Here is a 15,848-nt window from a genome sequence, read left to right as displayed (position 1 = left end):
GAGGAGGAGAAGGAGGAGGAGGAGGAGGAGGGGGAGGAGGAAGAAGAGGAGAAGGAGAAGAAGAAGGAAAAGGAGAAGGAGAAGGAGAAGAAAAATGAGGAAGGAAAGAGCTCTATGGACTGCTATGGAGTGATTTCCAGGACATATTATTAAGTGAAAAAAAACAAAGTACAAAAGAACATATATAGCATGCTGCCTTTTGTGTAAGATAGAAGAAAAAATAAGAAATCATAGATATCTGTTTACCTTATTACACAAGGAACACAGCAAAAATAAACCAGAAATGGGGGGGGGGCTGCTGGTTAGCTCAGTTGGCTAGAGCTCAATGCTCATAAACACCAAGGTTGCTGGTTCGATCCTCACGCCCTCCACAATAGATTGAACAAGAAAAGTAAACCAGAAATGATAAAGTTTGTTTCCTTTAAGGTTGGATGGGGGAGAGAAACAAGGCAAAGTGATAGGGAGACCGTGACACTTGTCAGAATATTCCTTTTTGCCCAATTTTGGCTTTTGGAATCATGGTAAAGGTTTTAATATTTTAAAAATAAAATATTCCCAGGATGAAAATGTTGGGAGGAATCTAAAATGGAAAGCAAAGTAAAACAAATGGATCCAATGTTATTTCAGACAATACTATACACTTATGGAGGACTAAAATAACACTTAGGTAGATTATGAACACAGAATTTAGTAAGCCTTCCGTGTTGGGTGGGGTATGATGTATGGCAAGAAAATGCAAACACATCTTGAACTTCTTTTAGTTGGTTTGTATTTTCAAGAAGGATGGGTAAAGCAATTCTGAACATAATTTAAATGTGTTATAGAAATGAACAAATAAGTGAATGTGTTGATACTGTGAGGGTCCAGGGTTCAAACTGTGGTAGAAAGAACATACAAATATGAAATAAAAATAAGTGAATCTTGTAGAATGAATTAAAATTGGAGGTAACTATGATTTCTAAAATATGAATATATATGTGCATATATATGTGTACACGTATATATATTTCTTTAAGTTTATGTGTATTTATATGAGGTTGGACAATGAAGTTCACAAACTTGTTTTCAATGATGTTGCTAACCTTTTTTGATATCAGGTGGAGTATTCATTATGAATTTGTACCAACTGGAAAAACAGTTAACCAAGTTTACTATTTGGAAGTGCTGAAAACTCTGCGTGAAAAAGTTAGATGAACTGAACTTTTCACCAACAATTCATGGCTCTTGCATCACGACAACATACCAACTCACACAGCACTGTCTGTGAGGGAGATTTTAGCCAGTAAACAAAATAACTGTATTGGAACATGCTCCCTACTCACCTGATCTGGTCCCCAATAACTTTTTTCTTTACCCAAAGATAAGGGAAACATTGAAAGGAAGACATTTTGATGACATTCAGGACATCAAAGGTAATACCACAACAGCTCTGATGGCCATTCCAGAAAAAGAATTCCAAAATTGCTTTGAAGGGTGGACTAAGTGCTAGTGTCTGTGCATAGCTTCCTAAGGGGAGTACTTCAAAGATGACCATAGTGATATTCAGCAACGAGGTATGTAGCACTTTTTCTAGGATGAATTCACGAACTTAATTGTGTGACCTTGTATATGTGTATATGTACATACATGTTTCTTAGCTCTGCTCTATGAAAGGGCCAAGAAGCAACAACATGCCAGGAACAATGAGTACATCAAGCACCCAGAACTTGGTCTCTAACACCATTTTCCAATAAAAGGAACCAGAGATCCTGAGAAAAGTAGCGAAATCTAGACCTAGGATAGGTAGGTACAAGGTGAGTATGGAAAGTCTTATTATGACAAAGAGTAAAAAGTGTTCAAAAAACATAATGGGAGCAAGTCACAAAGATGCAGAAATCATTTGAAGAGGCTGTCACTAGTCAAACCTGGGATTACAAAAATAATTAAGTATAGTAATAAATTGTAAGCCATTGAAAAGCAGAAATTCATGACTTTTTACATCTTAACTAGAAGTGGAAGTCCCAGTTTAGGTTTTAAAAGTACCTTTACTGAGTGGAGATTGGATTGAAGAGTTCAGAGTCAAAATTATGAAACCAGATAGGGAGCTGTTGTAGGAAATGAATGATGGTTGTTTGAATTATTGGTGGGAGCAATAAAGACAAAGAAAAGTAGGTGGATCAGAGATATCTTTTCAAGACAAGACTGACAGGACTTGCTGATGAATTATATGAGCAAAGAAAGTCCTTAAGTACCTGGTGGGACTATGATGCTATTTATAGAAAGAGGGAAAGATTAGAGAAAAAATTTTGTACCAGGGATATTGATGAAGGTGGAATGGGCAAGGATGAAGCTTTTTGCACATGTTTGGTTTGTGATTCTGTTAGGTATCCAGGTGGAGATAGTAAGTGGACTGTTAGATATACAAGTTTGGAATTCAGAGAGAGGAGGCCTGGGATGGAAATCTAACCCTGTGCAATAGGCATTTTTAACCTCTTATAATGGTGAGTCTCCAAGATATTGCTTAATTTACTCAAGGTCACCAAACTAGTAAGTTGACAAGCTAGAATTCAAACCCTATAAGCCACTTCATCACATTTACTTGGAGAATTAGAACTCCATCTCACACATCTCTTGTCTCCCAGAGCATTTAGCCAAGTACTCAGGGCAGAACAGTGGCTTAGTAAGTACTTGTAGATTGATTAATATGACTGGGGATGTTAGGAGACTCACCAAGCAACAAACACCGTATTCAATTTATACTACTATATTTGAAGTGTAGGCTTGATTAATTGCTTTCTGCTAGTCAGGAGCATATCAACTTGAGTAGAAAGTATGTGGAGACAGAGGAAACAAATCCAGCCTTTTTGGGCCCCAGTCAATATGGGTCCTGAATGATTGGGCCTGGTCACTTGAAGTCTGTGTTTTACCCAATAAAGGCAAACCCTTCTTTCTCCTCTAGGTGCCTTGGCCTGCTTTCATCTGCTCCTAAAGTAATAAAATATCCCGGCTGCCATGTTAAGATCATCAGAACTTACTTAGTCCTCTTGCATCATTGCATGGCCCAGGAATGCTGCATCTGTGACCCAATTTCTACCAAGAAAAGAGAAAAAAAACTAGCATGCCATGCTTGAGCAGTAAAATGAATCTTTTCCTGCCAGCTTTTATTCACTTTTTTCTCTACAAGTCTTTCTCATTTGGCTTTTTGTTATACATTTGGCATCCCGGTACACCTATCAGCCAGGACACAAGAGGCTATTTCTCTCCATTGATGTGGGGCAAAAGCAAAGTTTATCTTAACATTTTAAGATTAGTGGTTCACTGTGTTTGGGAAGAGCTATATTTTCCACCAAACATGATCGCCACATAAAGAGTTGCATTAAACTGCTAATATGTCATAAGTCCCTCACTTTGGAACAGTATTAGGATTAGCAACCCTGAGGTTGTCATGTGGTAATTAAGGGACTGTGAAATGTTATATAAAGGCTCACAGCTGGCTGTTCGAGACAGCAAAATTGAAAGGCAGATTGCTATCACCAGGGGAGATCAACTCTTCTAGATCTGTAATATTAAGCCCTGGTGCTTGCTGGAAAAGCTGTAAGTACATCAAGAGTTAATTTCTGGCCATTGCATGACTCACAGTTTTCCTTTAGTGGGTCATAGTCACGAAAGAATAACATTATCACATTGGACTGGATGGAGCTTCTGCCAAGATATGAAATAAATTTGTATTACTGATTCAAGTTCTTTTGTACTGATGCTCCTCAATCATTGGTTCTTAGGGGGGAAATAAGAAAGCATTCAGAAGACAAAAGTTCTCTGTCCACCAGCCCACTGACTTACCTCAGCCTTCAGAGAAACAGAAAGTTACATAGCTGCTTAGGAAGCTATTATCATGCTACTTGGAGTTCCCTGCTGTTCTCATTGTCATTGAATCCCTGATAGTGTTATTTAGAAATAAGGGATAATCACTATTGGTATATTGCATATGAGACAGTAAACTGTTTCTGAGATAGAGTAATAGCCAAAGCAAACGAAATCATTTAACCATTTCCAAAGCTGTTTGTTGAGAGTATACTACATAGCTATAACGATCATTACTATTATACCAGAACATTAAAATGAGAAGTTTCTTTCCCTGGAGAGGGTGGGGAGTTATTCCATTATGCTCACTCCATCTAGCACTTTCTGGGTACACTGCAACAGGCATAAGAAAAAGATGAATGCCCATTTAGCTAAGGAGTAAACATGATCATTTTCACTGTGTAACACGTCCCTCCAGACTATAGGTATCTGCCAGAAAAGTGTAGAATTTTCCTGAGTTTGGGTCATTAGTTTTCCCAGCAGCTGAACATCAACCTGAGACTTTATCTGAAATGGTGGGGGTGGCGGGTGCAAGGAGTAAAATGGTTGCATAGATCCTGTGTTGATTGGAAGGCTTTGTTTCTGAGCATAACAGTATCTAGCCACGATAAATGTAAATCATGGAAAATAACTTCGCTGCTTGAACTCTTGACAAATAAATTCTAAAATAATAACACTTTATAAAACCATGTCTTGAATTACAAACCAGACTGCTAACTCCTGGAGATGTATGAGTAAAATCATTAATGTTTCAAACTATTATAAACCCAAACTAATTCTTAATCATCTATTTTATGCAATGCTTAGCTCAGAATCATAGACAATTAGGCACTCAGTATACTTTGTTTAAGGAGAAGGATAAAAGTCAATTTTGATTATAAACTAAAGTGTATCAGAAATCTCCTTAAAATATTTTATATAAACCAGTAGTTTCAGTTTAAATATATATTTTTTAATTTGAGAGAATATAGGTACATAAAAACTTTTTCAAATTATATCTAAAAGTATGCGACTAGTTATGAAATGCTAAACTCTGTTCCTCCCCCAAATTAAAAACAAAAATCCATTTAATTCTAATGTCTTTAATGTCGGGAAGAAGAGTAAGTCAGAAAGTGATAGCATAGAAGAGGGGTGGCAAATAGATTTTATCTCAAATGCCAGGTCTGTTTAATTAATAGTGCCTACCTGGAGAGTTGGGTTAAGAAAGAGTCTGAGTGTCGTGATTATTTAGTGGGTATGGGAAGGAGGAACGGGATATATTTATATGAGGTTTCGTTAAAGGTATTTAGCTTTGGGAATCTTTGTCGAAAACAAAGGAGATTAAGATGTGATTTGTTACAGACTCAAATAGTTATTCTGAAACATGTTTATTTTTCTTTACTGATCATAAGAAAGAGATCAAGCTAGGAACTCAAAAGGTTAAGTGTGGCTCTGAGTCAAGATCAGAGAATGGTATGCAGTAAAAGACCCATATTCTTACAAGCACTACATATGTAATAGGCTAGAAGAGTGTTCTCAAGACAAAGCGTAGAGTTGAGAGGTGACACAGTGATGTCTGTCCTTTCTGTAAGAAAAGCAGAAGCAGGGACCATCATTTCTGTTGATGTTCTCATTGACAAGAAGGAAGGCTTTCTGTTGAGGGGTAGCAAGAGAAGAGTGTCTGCTGCAGGATTCTACTTTTTCCTATTTAACATTGATTCCCTTTCTGGGGTGATCGAGAAATATGGGACATCTTGCCTGATTCCATTATCTCATCTTTTCCCACAATCCACTAGGGCAGAAAGGCAGACTTTCTTTTCAATTCATCTCTCTTTCTACCTGGGATAGTATCCTACCAGCTCTTTCCTGAGGTGGTATTCACACTTCCTCTTTCCTTAGACTTGTAAGCCTAGAGTGGCTGCTGGGGTCATGGTTTATGGAGGACAAGAATTTAAAAATTATACATTTAATATTGTTACCACAGTATCTCTTACAAGCAAAATTAAATTATAGTGAAAGAAATCAGAATAGTGGTTGCTTCTGGTGAGAATGTTGACTGGGAAGGAGCGGTAAGGAATGTTCTGAAGTGATAAAATAAATTAACTTTGTCATACTTATAAATGGTCTTATAATTAAATCTTTGAATGTATTCATGATTATTGCCTTAGGGTAAATTCCTCAAAGTAGATTTTGGGGCCAAACGCTATACACTCTTTGAGGGATTTTGTTACATTTTGCCAAATCATCTTCCAGGAATGTACTTTCTCATTTATACTTCAAATGAAAGTGTTTGAGAATAGACATCAGCTGCCATAGTTTCATCTGCTATTTATCTAAACAAACATAAATCGGGCAATTTATTCCAAAATGTGTAAAGATGACAAACATTATCTGAGAATTACTAATTCTATTTTATGGTTTAGGAAAATATGTATTCACTAAATAATTCATATAAGTTTATCAGGAATAAATTTTAGTCATAAGATCAGGTATATATTTTCTATTATCCTAGTTCGATTTGCTTGTCTGAGTCCTCATTCTTCTCCACTGGTAGGAAAATGAAACCAAGTCTGGGAATTTTTTACTGAAGTCTTATGCAGAGACAAGGCATGGATGCTGGGTGTTGGGTTGTACCTTCTTGTGCCTCTGTTCTCATCCTAGAGAATTGCAGTAGCCCACTTTCTCGCCCCAAGACTGCTTCAGGTCCAGTGACTCTATGACTTCAGTGCCATACTTGGGGCAGATATTTTCTTGCCAAGACACACCACATAGCCACCTCTCCCTGAGGTCTTTCTTCTTCTGTTTCGGGGCCTAAAGGTCCCTGTCTCTATCTTTCTATGTTTCTCTCTGTTTCTCTTACTCCACCATACCACAAACCCCCTTCTGAGGGCTGAAGCTTTTAACCTCATTAAAGAAAGACGAAGATTATTTCTGTTTTTCACTCAACTAAACCATGGGTTCAATGACCAGAGAGAGAATGAATTGTGAGCTGGCAGGAATCACAGAGGTCCCTGTATTGAAGGACCTGCATTCAAATGGCTAGTAAGTAATGGACTTGGGTTCTAATTCAGACCTGTATTCTCAAATTGGCCCCCTGGTGGTTGGTAAATGAATACAATTTCCACAGTAACTGTCTTGCCTGACAGCAGTTTAGACACCAGAAAACTCAGGACCAATCCAGAGAACCCACATAATTCAATCAACCAACAGCACTATTATGGGTAGCTACTAACACGAAGCATTTGCCCACACTGTCTTCAGTTATCTCTGCAAGTGATGTCCGGGAACACTCTGATACATGGGAGGAGAGCAGATCTCACAACTTTAATCCCTTCCGTCCTGGAACCTGCACACAGAGCTGCTAAACTACTATCCCCCAGCATGAGTGACGGATTTGAGCATGGTTTCCTCTGCTATGCCTTCCACAGTGTCTGGTGGAAGTGCTAATGACAGGGAAATGGCCAGCAGCGGGAGGGGAAGGGAGAAGGCAGGAAAAAGCCATGTGACGGTGCAAAAGGCAGTAATTAGCTCTCAGATAATCACAATTTAAAATAACTCTAATCTGAGTCATTTAACAGGTGGCTGTATTGAGGATTAAGATTTTTGGAACCAGAAGTAGGGAGAGAACAGCAACCATGGCTAAAAGCAAAGGTCTGTGAACATCTCTGTGGTGACAATCCCCACATCAGTGGTTGTCACAGAGTTCACCTTTCTTCCCTCCCCCACTGCCACCATGCACCTGGGCATTAGCGGCTTTGACAGTCACACAGTCAAATAATTACTGGAGATTGTGTGTATAAAGCTAGGGAGAAACCAGTGTCATCTTGTACCGCTGGTTTGCTTTAGGAGGAGCTGGCACAGAGCAGCATCCCACAGTAGGCAGCAGCCTTCATCTTGGCATAAACCCACTGAATCAAATGCTTCTTCTAGTTCCTGGCTGGTTCACACCCTCTCCTCTCATTCCAGAAGGAATTAGCCCAGCTCTGACCAGGTGCTATGCTGTTCCATATGGACCACCTCACAAAAGACACAAAAAATGTCACACTCAACATTAGAGCAGGGGCTCACGCTGCTAGCTTGCAACCTTTGCAACCTCAATCTGAAATGAATTTTCCTTATTCTGTACACAGAATGGCTGACGTGTTGTAAAAGCCACTAGATCAGATTTCCCCATCTCTGTCCATCTCTTTTTAGTTTCAAAACCCTTCCCAAATAAAACTGAGTTAAAAGAAAATGCTGTTTTGCTCTTTTTCTTGGAGGGGAGGGGAAGGATGAAGGTGTTTGTAAATCAGTTCAGACATGTTTGAATACAATTAAACAGGTGGTACCTATCTGCCTCCCATCCACAATTTTCAGATTTCTTTCTGAAGCCCAATGTTGTTTAATTTCTACCAGTGTGAATAGAGTGGACTAAAGACAGAAAGCCAGTAAGATCTGTTACTTTCTGATAATGCCCAAGTATGTCTTAGAAAAGCCACTATGGCAACATAGTACTCTCAATTATTATGTATTGACCTCGAAAACCATTTAAAAAAATCTATACTTACCAGCAATAATATTGATGCCTTGATCTATTTTTTTTTTAAATGATCTGACCTCCTATAGAAAATGCACATGACTTTACCTTCCTTCTGTCTTTACAAGGTCAGGCTCAAAAGATACAGGGAATAAAGCCTGCCACTGAAGCTCACTGACCCAGGTAGAGACTAGTTTCCTGAAAAGATCCCCTGGTGCTTGAATCCCTGAATAGAGGAAGAGAATTTAAGCACCTTCCTTGGCCAATCTGACTAGGTCACACCAATGAACAGATTTTCAAAAAGCTATTGAACACCCCACTGTGTTCAAGCCACTAGACTGACCACTTCAGGAGGGCCCAACCATGGGTGTAGACTGCTTTCTTTGTGCTTCAAGGTGGGTTTCTAAGTATTATTTATTCATGTCATATGACATGCATTGCTAATATGAGAATCATTTGTCAAAAAATATGACAAAAGAACATAAGACTATGAAGCTGATCTGGGTTTGAGCCCCCATCCAATCACTGTATCAGCTCTACGGCCAAGTCCAAATTTTAGTCTTTTCATCTGTGACTCAAGGCAAAAAAAACCCAAACTTCTTCCTTCACAGGATTGTTGGGGGTCATAAAAACGAGGTCACAAAGTTGTCACAAATCACAGTTCCCTGACTTTTTTTGTCTGTACCACAGAACCCTAGCACCCACAAGTTTCTTCAAATATCGTTATAGTTCTGAGCCCTCCCCCACCCCACCACAGAGGAAATGGCTCCTCTGTGTTTCTTGACCTCTTGAATTCTCTGTGACATCCACCTTCTTCAGCCTCTTCTGTTGCTGGCAGCATCAAAGTCAAGGTGCCATGCCGCCAATTCCCGCTGAAGGTGTCACCATGGCTCACACACCATGATGGCACCAGTGCTGTTTGATAGTAAGGATTTTGACACGGGCCAAGGACAAAGTCCCTGCTGTTGTAAGAGCTTCTGAAGCCAACGCTGCTGACCTCTTGTGTTGGACTCATTTATTTTCCCTTCTTTTGTGGGCTGAGAAGGAAGGTGACCGATGGACAAGACACAGGGCTCCATTCAGGCTTGCCCCTCCACTGTGCTCACCTCAACACATGACTTCTATTCTCTGTTCCTATGGGACAAGATACAGAGAGGAGACGCCTTCCTACTAACTCAAACATACTGGGACCCTCAGCTGGACCTTGTCTCCCTTCTTTGCTTCTCTTTACCCAGTGTCTAGTACAGTTTTAGGCACCAAGTAGATGCACTGTAAATATCCATGGAAGAAATGAATGAAGCTGGTCACCCCCTGCCCTTCATGCCTCACAAAATACATGGATATGAAAGGAATCATGGTGGTAAAAAGGAATGGAAGTGGTCAGGCTTGGGGATGTTTGCTGGATTTCTTTTTGCTCTTTTTATTTACCTTTAAATCCTTACTTCTTCCCTGATCCATTGTTATTCTTGGATCTGAACTGCTTACCCAATGTGTTGCACCTCCTGACAAACCACAGCAGAACACAGACCCATTGTTCTCCAATTGTGCCAGCCACTCCACACCACAGAGCTGGCCCGTACTTTTGGTCCACAAAAATCATGCCCAATGTTTGTGCCAAATAACATCTCACTCATCTTTTGAATGCCACCTCTGAGGAACTTTCTCTAACACTCTTCATCTGCCACTCTCATTAGGACAATAAATGGCCTCCCCTGTGTTTCCAAAACTGTTTTTACACCTGGTTAGTGCAATGCTAGTTATGTTAGTTACTGATGTGTCTCATTGGCCAGTTTTTAAGTTCCCTAAGGGCAGAGAGCACATCTGACTCACCACAATTGCCAGGGCCTAACACATGATAGGTGCTCTTTAACTGTGTGTCAAAGAATACCTTTAAAAAAAAGAAAATTAAAAAGCAATGTAAACATATCTGATGTGTGCTCATCCTTTCCCCCTCTCCTCCACTGTGCACACTCACAGATACAAAAATACAAACCACACACACACAGGTTGTGAGCATGCCTGTGAGTATGATTATGGTCTTATCATGCCCACTGCATGCACCCACAACATCGCAGTTCCACTGGGTAAATCCTTCCTTACACTCTCAGGTGAGCGTTTTACATTCTCCTTGTTGTAGAGTGGCTCTGTTTTTATCTGTGCTTTTACAATTTGAACAGCTGCATCTTCACATCTCTAAATCCCACTTCTCCCTTTTCAATTTTGTTGTAGAAGAAATAGACAAAGAGTAGTGCCAATTAAGGGAATGCATTTGGCATCATACAGGGAATAAATAAGAAAGATTTCAGAAATTTGGGCCAAACAACTTTCAACTAGTAGACTAGATACTCCAGGTGATCTAGAGGTAAGAAAGGAGAAATTTGGGGGGTGGGGGGGTGCGGTATTGATTTTTCACAAAGAATGAGTTTCAAGTTCTTTGGAACAACTGATTCTGTACCTGTGACATCTTAATGAAGTGTATGTTCAATGACCTCAAATACCCTTTCCCATCACTGTGCAGCATGAACATTCACATATTCGGTTTTAATAGAATAGTATAAAATGGTATATTGGCTGTAATAAAATTATGTTTATTGTGAATTTTGTTGTTGTTACATCATACAAGTCATTTTCCTGTAGGTAAATTACCCACTGTTCTTAATCATGGTTGATAAACTATTTTACTATTTAGAAACAATAATTTCTTTTTCATGAGTTCTTAATATATTCCTAAGAATACATTCTCTTCTTCAAGGCTTCTCTGATTGCATTCAACAATCAGAGAAGAGGGCAATTTTTAAAATATGAAAAAATAACGCATCTGGCAGACATTTGTACACAAAAACCAAAGTGTAACCCTGGCTTTTAGGGTCGAAACCAAAGAACAAAGAAGGCAATAACCAAGTCTCCTCTCTCCTCTCCGACACCATGTGGTTTTTCTCATCTCGTGGCTTCCATCTGGGCTACCACTTAGATTTCCTCTTCTCTTCCTCAGCTAACGGCCTCTAAAAGTTCGGATTGCATAAAACTGAGACCTAAGATTGCTTGTGAGTTCTAGCTGCGGCATCCATGACTAATTCCAACAGTTTGCTGGTTTCCCAACACAAAATTCCCAGAAGACAAACCTGAATGCCATATAAGTTGTAGGTCACAGGCCAGTTTAAGTAGAGTCAGTCCTTGACTCCAAGTTCCTTCCTTTAGTCCAATTAACCGTGACCTAGAGGAAGGGACAGAGCTTGGGCAAACCCACTCAGGAAGGTCTGTGAGTGAGAACAGATTTCTCAAGAAGGGGACAGAACAGAGTGGTGCAGACAGTCCAAAGTATGTCTAGAGAAGGAGTTGGCAAACTTCTGCTAAGGGCCAAATAGTAAATACGTTAGGTTTTGTGAGGCACACCATATTGGTCTCAACCATTATGGTACAAAACAGCCATAAACAATATGAAAAAACAAATAAGCATGTTCGTGTTTCAATAAAACTTTATTCATAATAACAGATGGCAGAATAGATTTGGCCCACAGGCTATAATTTGCTGATCCTTGTTATATATTATTACAAGTTGCCTCTGCTATCCAAAAGTAGAACATTTCTATTAAACCTCTTATAAGCTAAAATGACATAAAGGAACGATTACCATTAATTTATATGGAAACATTTTTGAGCACTCCCAGGCCCAAAATTCAGCGCATGCACAGTGTTTATTTTGTTCATCACAATTAAAACACTTAATTATGTCTAAGCATAACATGCTACGAGCTCTCTTAGGCTTTTCTGATACCTTAGGACACATCTTGCCAAAGCATGCACAAAGTAAATGGAGATAAAGCACACTCACCAGCAGTTCACAGCTATGGTACTTGATGCTGAGATGCTGAATATAGTTCCTGGAGAAGGAGCTTGGCAGGGCTGTTCTCGCTGCTCGGGCTTCGTGCTACCTCTATATGAAGGCTGCTGCAAACAAACCAATACGATTAACATGGTTTTCTTTTTTCTCCTCTTTGGATTTCTTTCACTTAGCAAAAATATGTGCTAATGTAGGTCTTTTGTAAAAGTGAAATGGTATAATGCGAACTTTCAAAAAGCAGGGGTACCTGTATAGGGATTCTCATAGTGATATTTAGGAGTAGTGCAAAAACAAAAAACATCAAAAATTGATCATTCAGACAATAACTTTTAATTACAAAGGTATCACATGTTACTTTTAGAAAATTCAGATATGTAAATGCAAGAAAATAAGTACTTTTAATCTAACCACTCAGAAAATAAAACATAGCTTATAGTCCAGTCTTTTTTCTGTATTTTTAAAAATAATTAGAATTACACATATTGCTTTAGAAGCTACCATTCTCACATGAGAAAATATAGTAAACATTTCTTGTGTCATTTTATATTATACGCATATCATTAATAATAGATGTGAGGCAGTAAAATGCTGGTAGATGTTTATCAACTGACTCTCTGAGGGATAAAACCAGCCTGAATTTATAGCATTTTCTGATTTCTGTGGTGTAAATACTCACACCATGGTTGATTTCAAACTACCAACACTTCAACAACTGGCTTATAAAATTCCTGGTGTCTTAACAATCAACACTTTCACGCTGGTATGACCCAGCTCCAGCAAATCACTGCAAGTATTCCCTCATGTATACAATAAATTATTCAACCAAGCCTCCGTTTTTGGACATGTTGAATATTTCCCCTTTTTGTTATTAGTAACAATAATGCAACAAACATACATAAATCTTTCTCCAGATTGTTGATTTCCTTCACATGGTTTCCTAAAACTGGAGTTTCTAGGTCAAAATTGCACAGCATTTAAGACTTTTAAAATATATTTTTAAATGCTCATGTCAAAACTTCTCTGTAGTAACAAATGAGAATGTTGGTTTTGCCGAAATTGCTGCCACAACTGGGCATTTGAAATAATTATTCACCAATGTGATAAGCTCCAAAGGGCATCTTATTATTTTAAAATTTTCAATATTTGAATACTTCAGTTTAAGGTTTAGTTTTTTCACATGTCTTTGCTAATTGTATTTTTTCATGTAAATTTTGCTCAAATTTTTTGCCATTTTTTTTCTAGTAGGTTATTTGTCTCTATGTTATCAACATTGAAGATACTAACTTTGGGATATCAATTGTTTTCCTGCCATATATGTTGCAAGTGTTTTTTCTGTCTTAGTCATTTTTCTTTTAATTTAATTTACAAGGTGAGATAAAAAAATACAGTGAATGTTTAAATTTTAAAAAAATATTATGGTAAAACCCACATTGCCATTAATCCCTCTTAAAATACTCCCCCTACCTTCAAACACACTTATCCCATCATCTTTGCCACTTTCTGAAGCAGTTCTTTTGTGAGCATCTTTAGTTGCACTGTTTAGTTGTGGCTGCCTCAATGTCCTGAATCATTTTGACTTTGGAGAAGAGCCAGAAGTCCCACGGTGCCAGATCTGGTGAATAAGGTGGACGAGAATACAACAATGTTTTTATTTGACAGAAATTGCCTTACCAGAAGCTATGTGTGACACAGAGCCTTTCCATTGTGATCACAAAATATGGTGAATGCTGCTGCCGAGTGCCATTCAACGGAAAGGCAGTGAACTTCAATACAGGAATTGGTGAGTTGAACCTTAACAACAGTGTATGACAACTTTCAACTAGTTTGGTGCAGTCAGCTGGGTGTGAGCTACAGTTCAGAGAAGATGTGTTTTAAAGTGTGCCATAAATCATCCTCCATCATGACAACGCTCCGTGTCACACATCAATTCTGGTATACAGCAATTTCTGTCAAATAAAAACATTAAGTTGTGTCCTCATCCACCTTATTCACCAGATCTGGCACTGCATGACTTCTGGCTCTTCCCCAAAGTCACAATGATTCATGACATCAAGGCAGCCAAGACAGAGCCAACTAAAGACACTCATGAAAGAGGACTTCCAGAACTGCTTCAGAAAGTGGCAAGAAGATGGGATAAGTGTGTTCAAAGCGAGGGGGAGTATTTTGAGGGGGGTTAATGGCAATGTGTCTTTTACTGTAATAAATTTTATTTAATTTAAATATTCACTGTATTCTTTGATCACACTTCATATAAAGGTATTGATTTACAGAAGTTTGCAATTATGTGTAGTTGACAGTACCAGTTTTTTCCTTTGGCTTTCTGCCTTTATGTCATACTTAGAAAGGCCTTCCTCATTCTGAACTAGAAAGTTCTTTTTATATTTATACTTATATTTTAATAATATATTATAGATACATTTATTAATAATTTTATTACTAAATTGTAAGATGAATCAATAAATTATTTCTAGTTTGTCACCATCTATCAAGAAATATTTTTTAGCTCATTTTTGTTTCACTTTTTTATAGTTAAATATTTAATAATTTTGGAATTTATTTGGCATGTGGGGTAGTGATCTGATTTTTTTTCCCCAAAATTTGCCTCAAAAAAAACAATTACTGGACCAGCCGAGTGGCTCAGTTGGTTAAGAGTGCTGAGCTCTGAGCAGTGGGGTCGCTGGTTTGATTCCCACGTGGGCCAGTGACTGCACCTGAGCTGAGCTGCTGCTGAGCTGCCAACAGTTTGCAGGATGGCTCAGCTGGTGAGAGCATGTGTGCCTAACAACAAAGTTGTCAGTTAGACTCTTGCATGGGGTGGTGGGCTATGCCCACCCGCAACTAAGATTGAACACGGCACCTTGAGCTGAGCTGCCCTGAGCTGCTGATGGGTGTCCAGATGGCTCAGTGGTTTGAGTGTGAGCTCTTGGCAACAAGGTTTCCAGTTCAGCTTCCACATGGGATGGTGGGCTATGCCCACCGGCAACTGGGATTGAACATGGCACCTTGAGTTGAGCAGCTGCAAGCTGTGGCCGGGCAGCTGGAGGGCGACTGGACTTGAAACTGAGCTGGCTGTGCCCGCCTCAACTAAGATTGAAGGATAGCAACGTAGCTGTTCCTCTTCCCCAACTCCCCAATACTGTTCCCCTTCCCCAAATCCCCAATAAAACCTTTAAAAAAATAAAATAATAAAAGAAAAGAAAAAGAAAAAGTAAATAAATAAAAAAATGAGGGTGAAACAAAAACATTAAAACAAACAATTACTGAGCAATTAATCATTCCTGGAGTACTTGGGGATATCTTTTTTAATATGTATTAATTTCCTGTATACTTTATTGTCTTTGTTACACATGGGATGATTTTTTGTTTTTTGCTGAGTTGTATGAGTTCTTAGTGACTATAGTTAATAATATTGTATTGTATATTTGAAAGTTACTAAGAGAGTAGATTTTAAAGTTCTCATCACAAGAAATAAATTGTAACTATGTAATATGATGGATGTTAAATAAAGTTATTGAGATAATTATTTTTTAATATATACATGTATCAAATCATTTGTCATACACCTGAAACTTATACAATAATACCTCAATAAAACTGGGTTAAAAAGGAAAAAAATATTGTCCTTGCATTCAGGAATATAATATCTCTCTGTATTTTAAGTAGTTGATGGTT

Source organism: Hipposideros armiger, unplaced genomic scaffold, assembly GCF_001890085.2.
Source record: "Hipposideros armiger isolate ML-2016 unplaced genomic scaffold, ASM189008v1 scaffold_255, whole genome shotgun sequence".
In the NCBI taxonomy this organism is placed as follows: domain Eukaryota; kingdom Metazoa; phylum Chordata; class Mammalia; order Chiroptera; family Hipposideridae; genus Hipposideros; species Hipposideros armiger.
Note: the sequence above shows the minus strand (reverse complement) of the source record.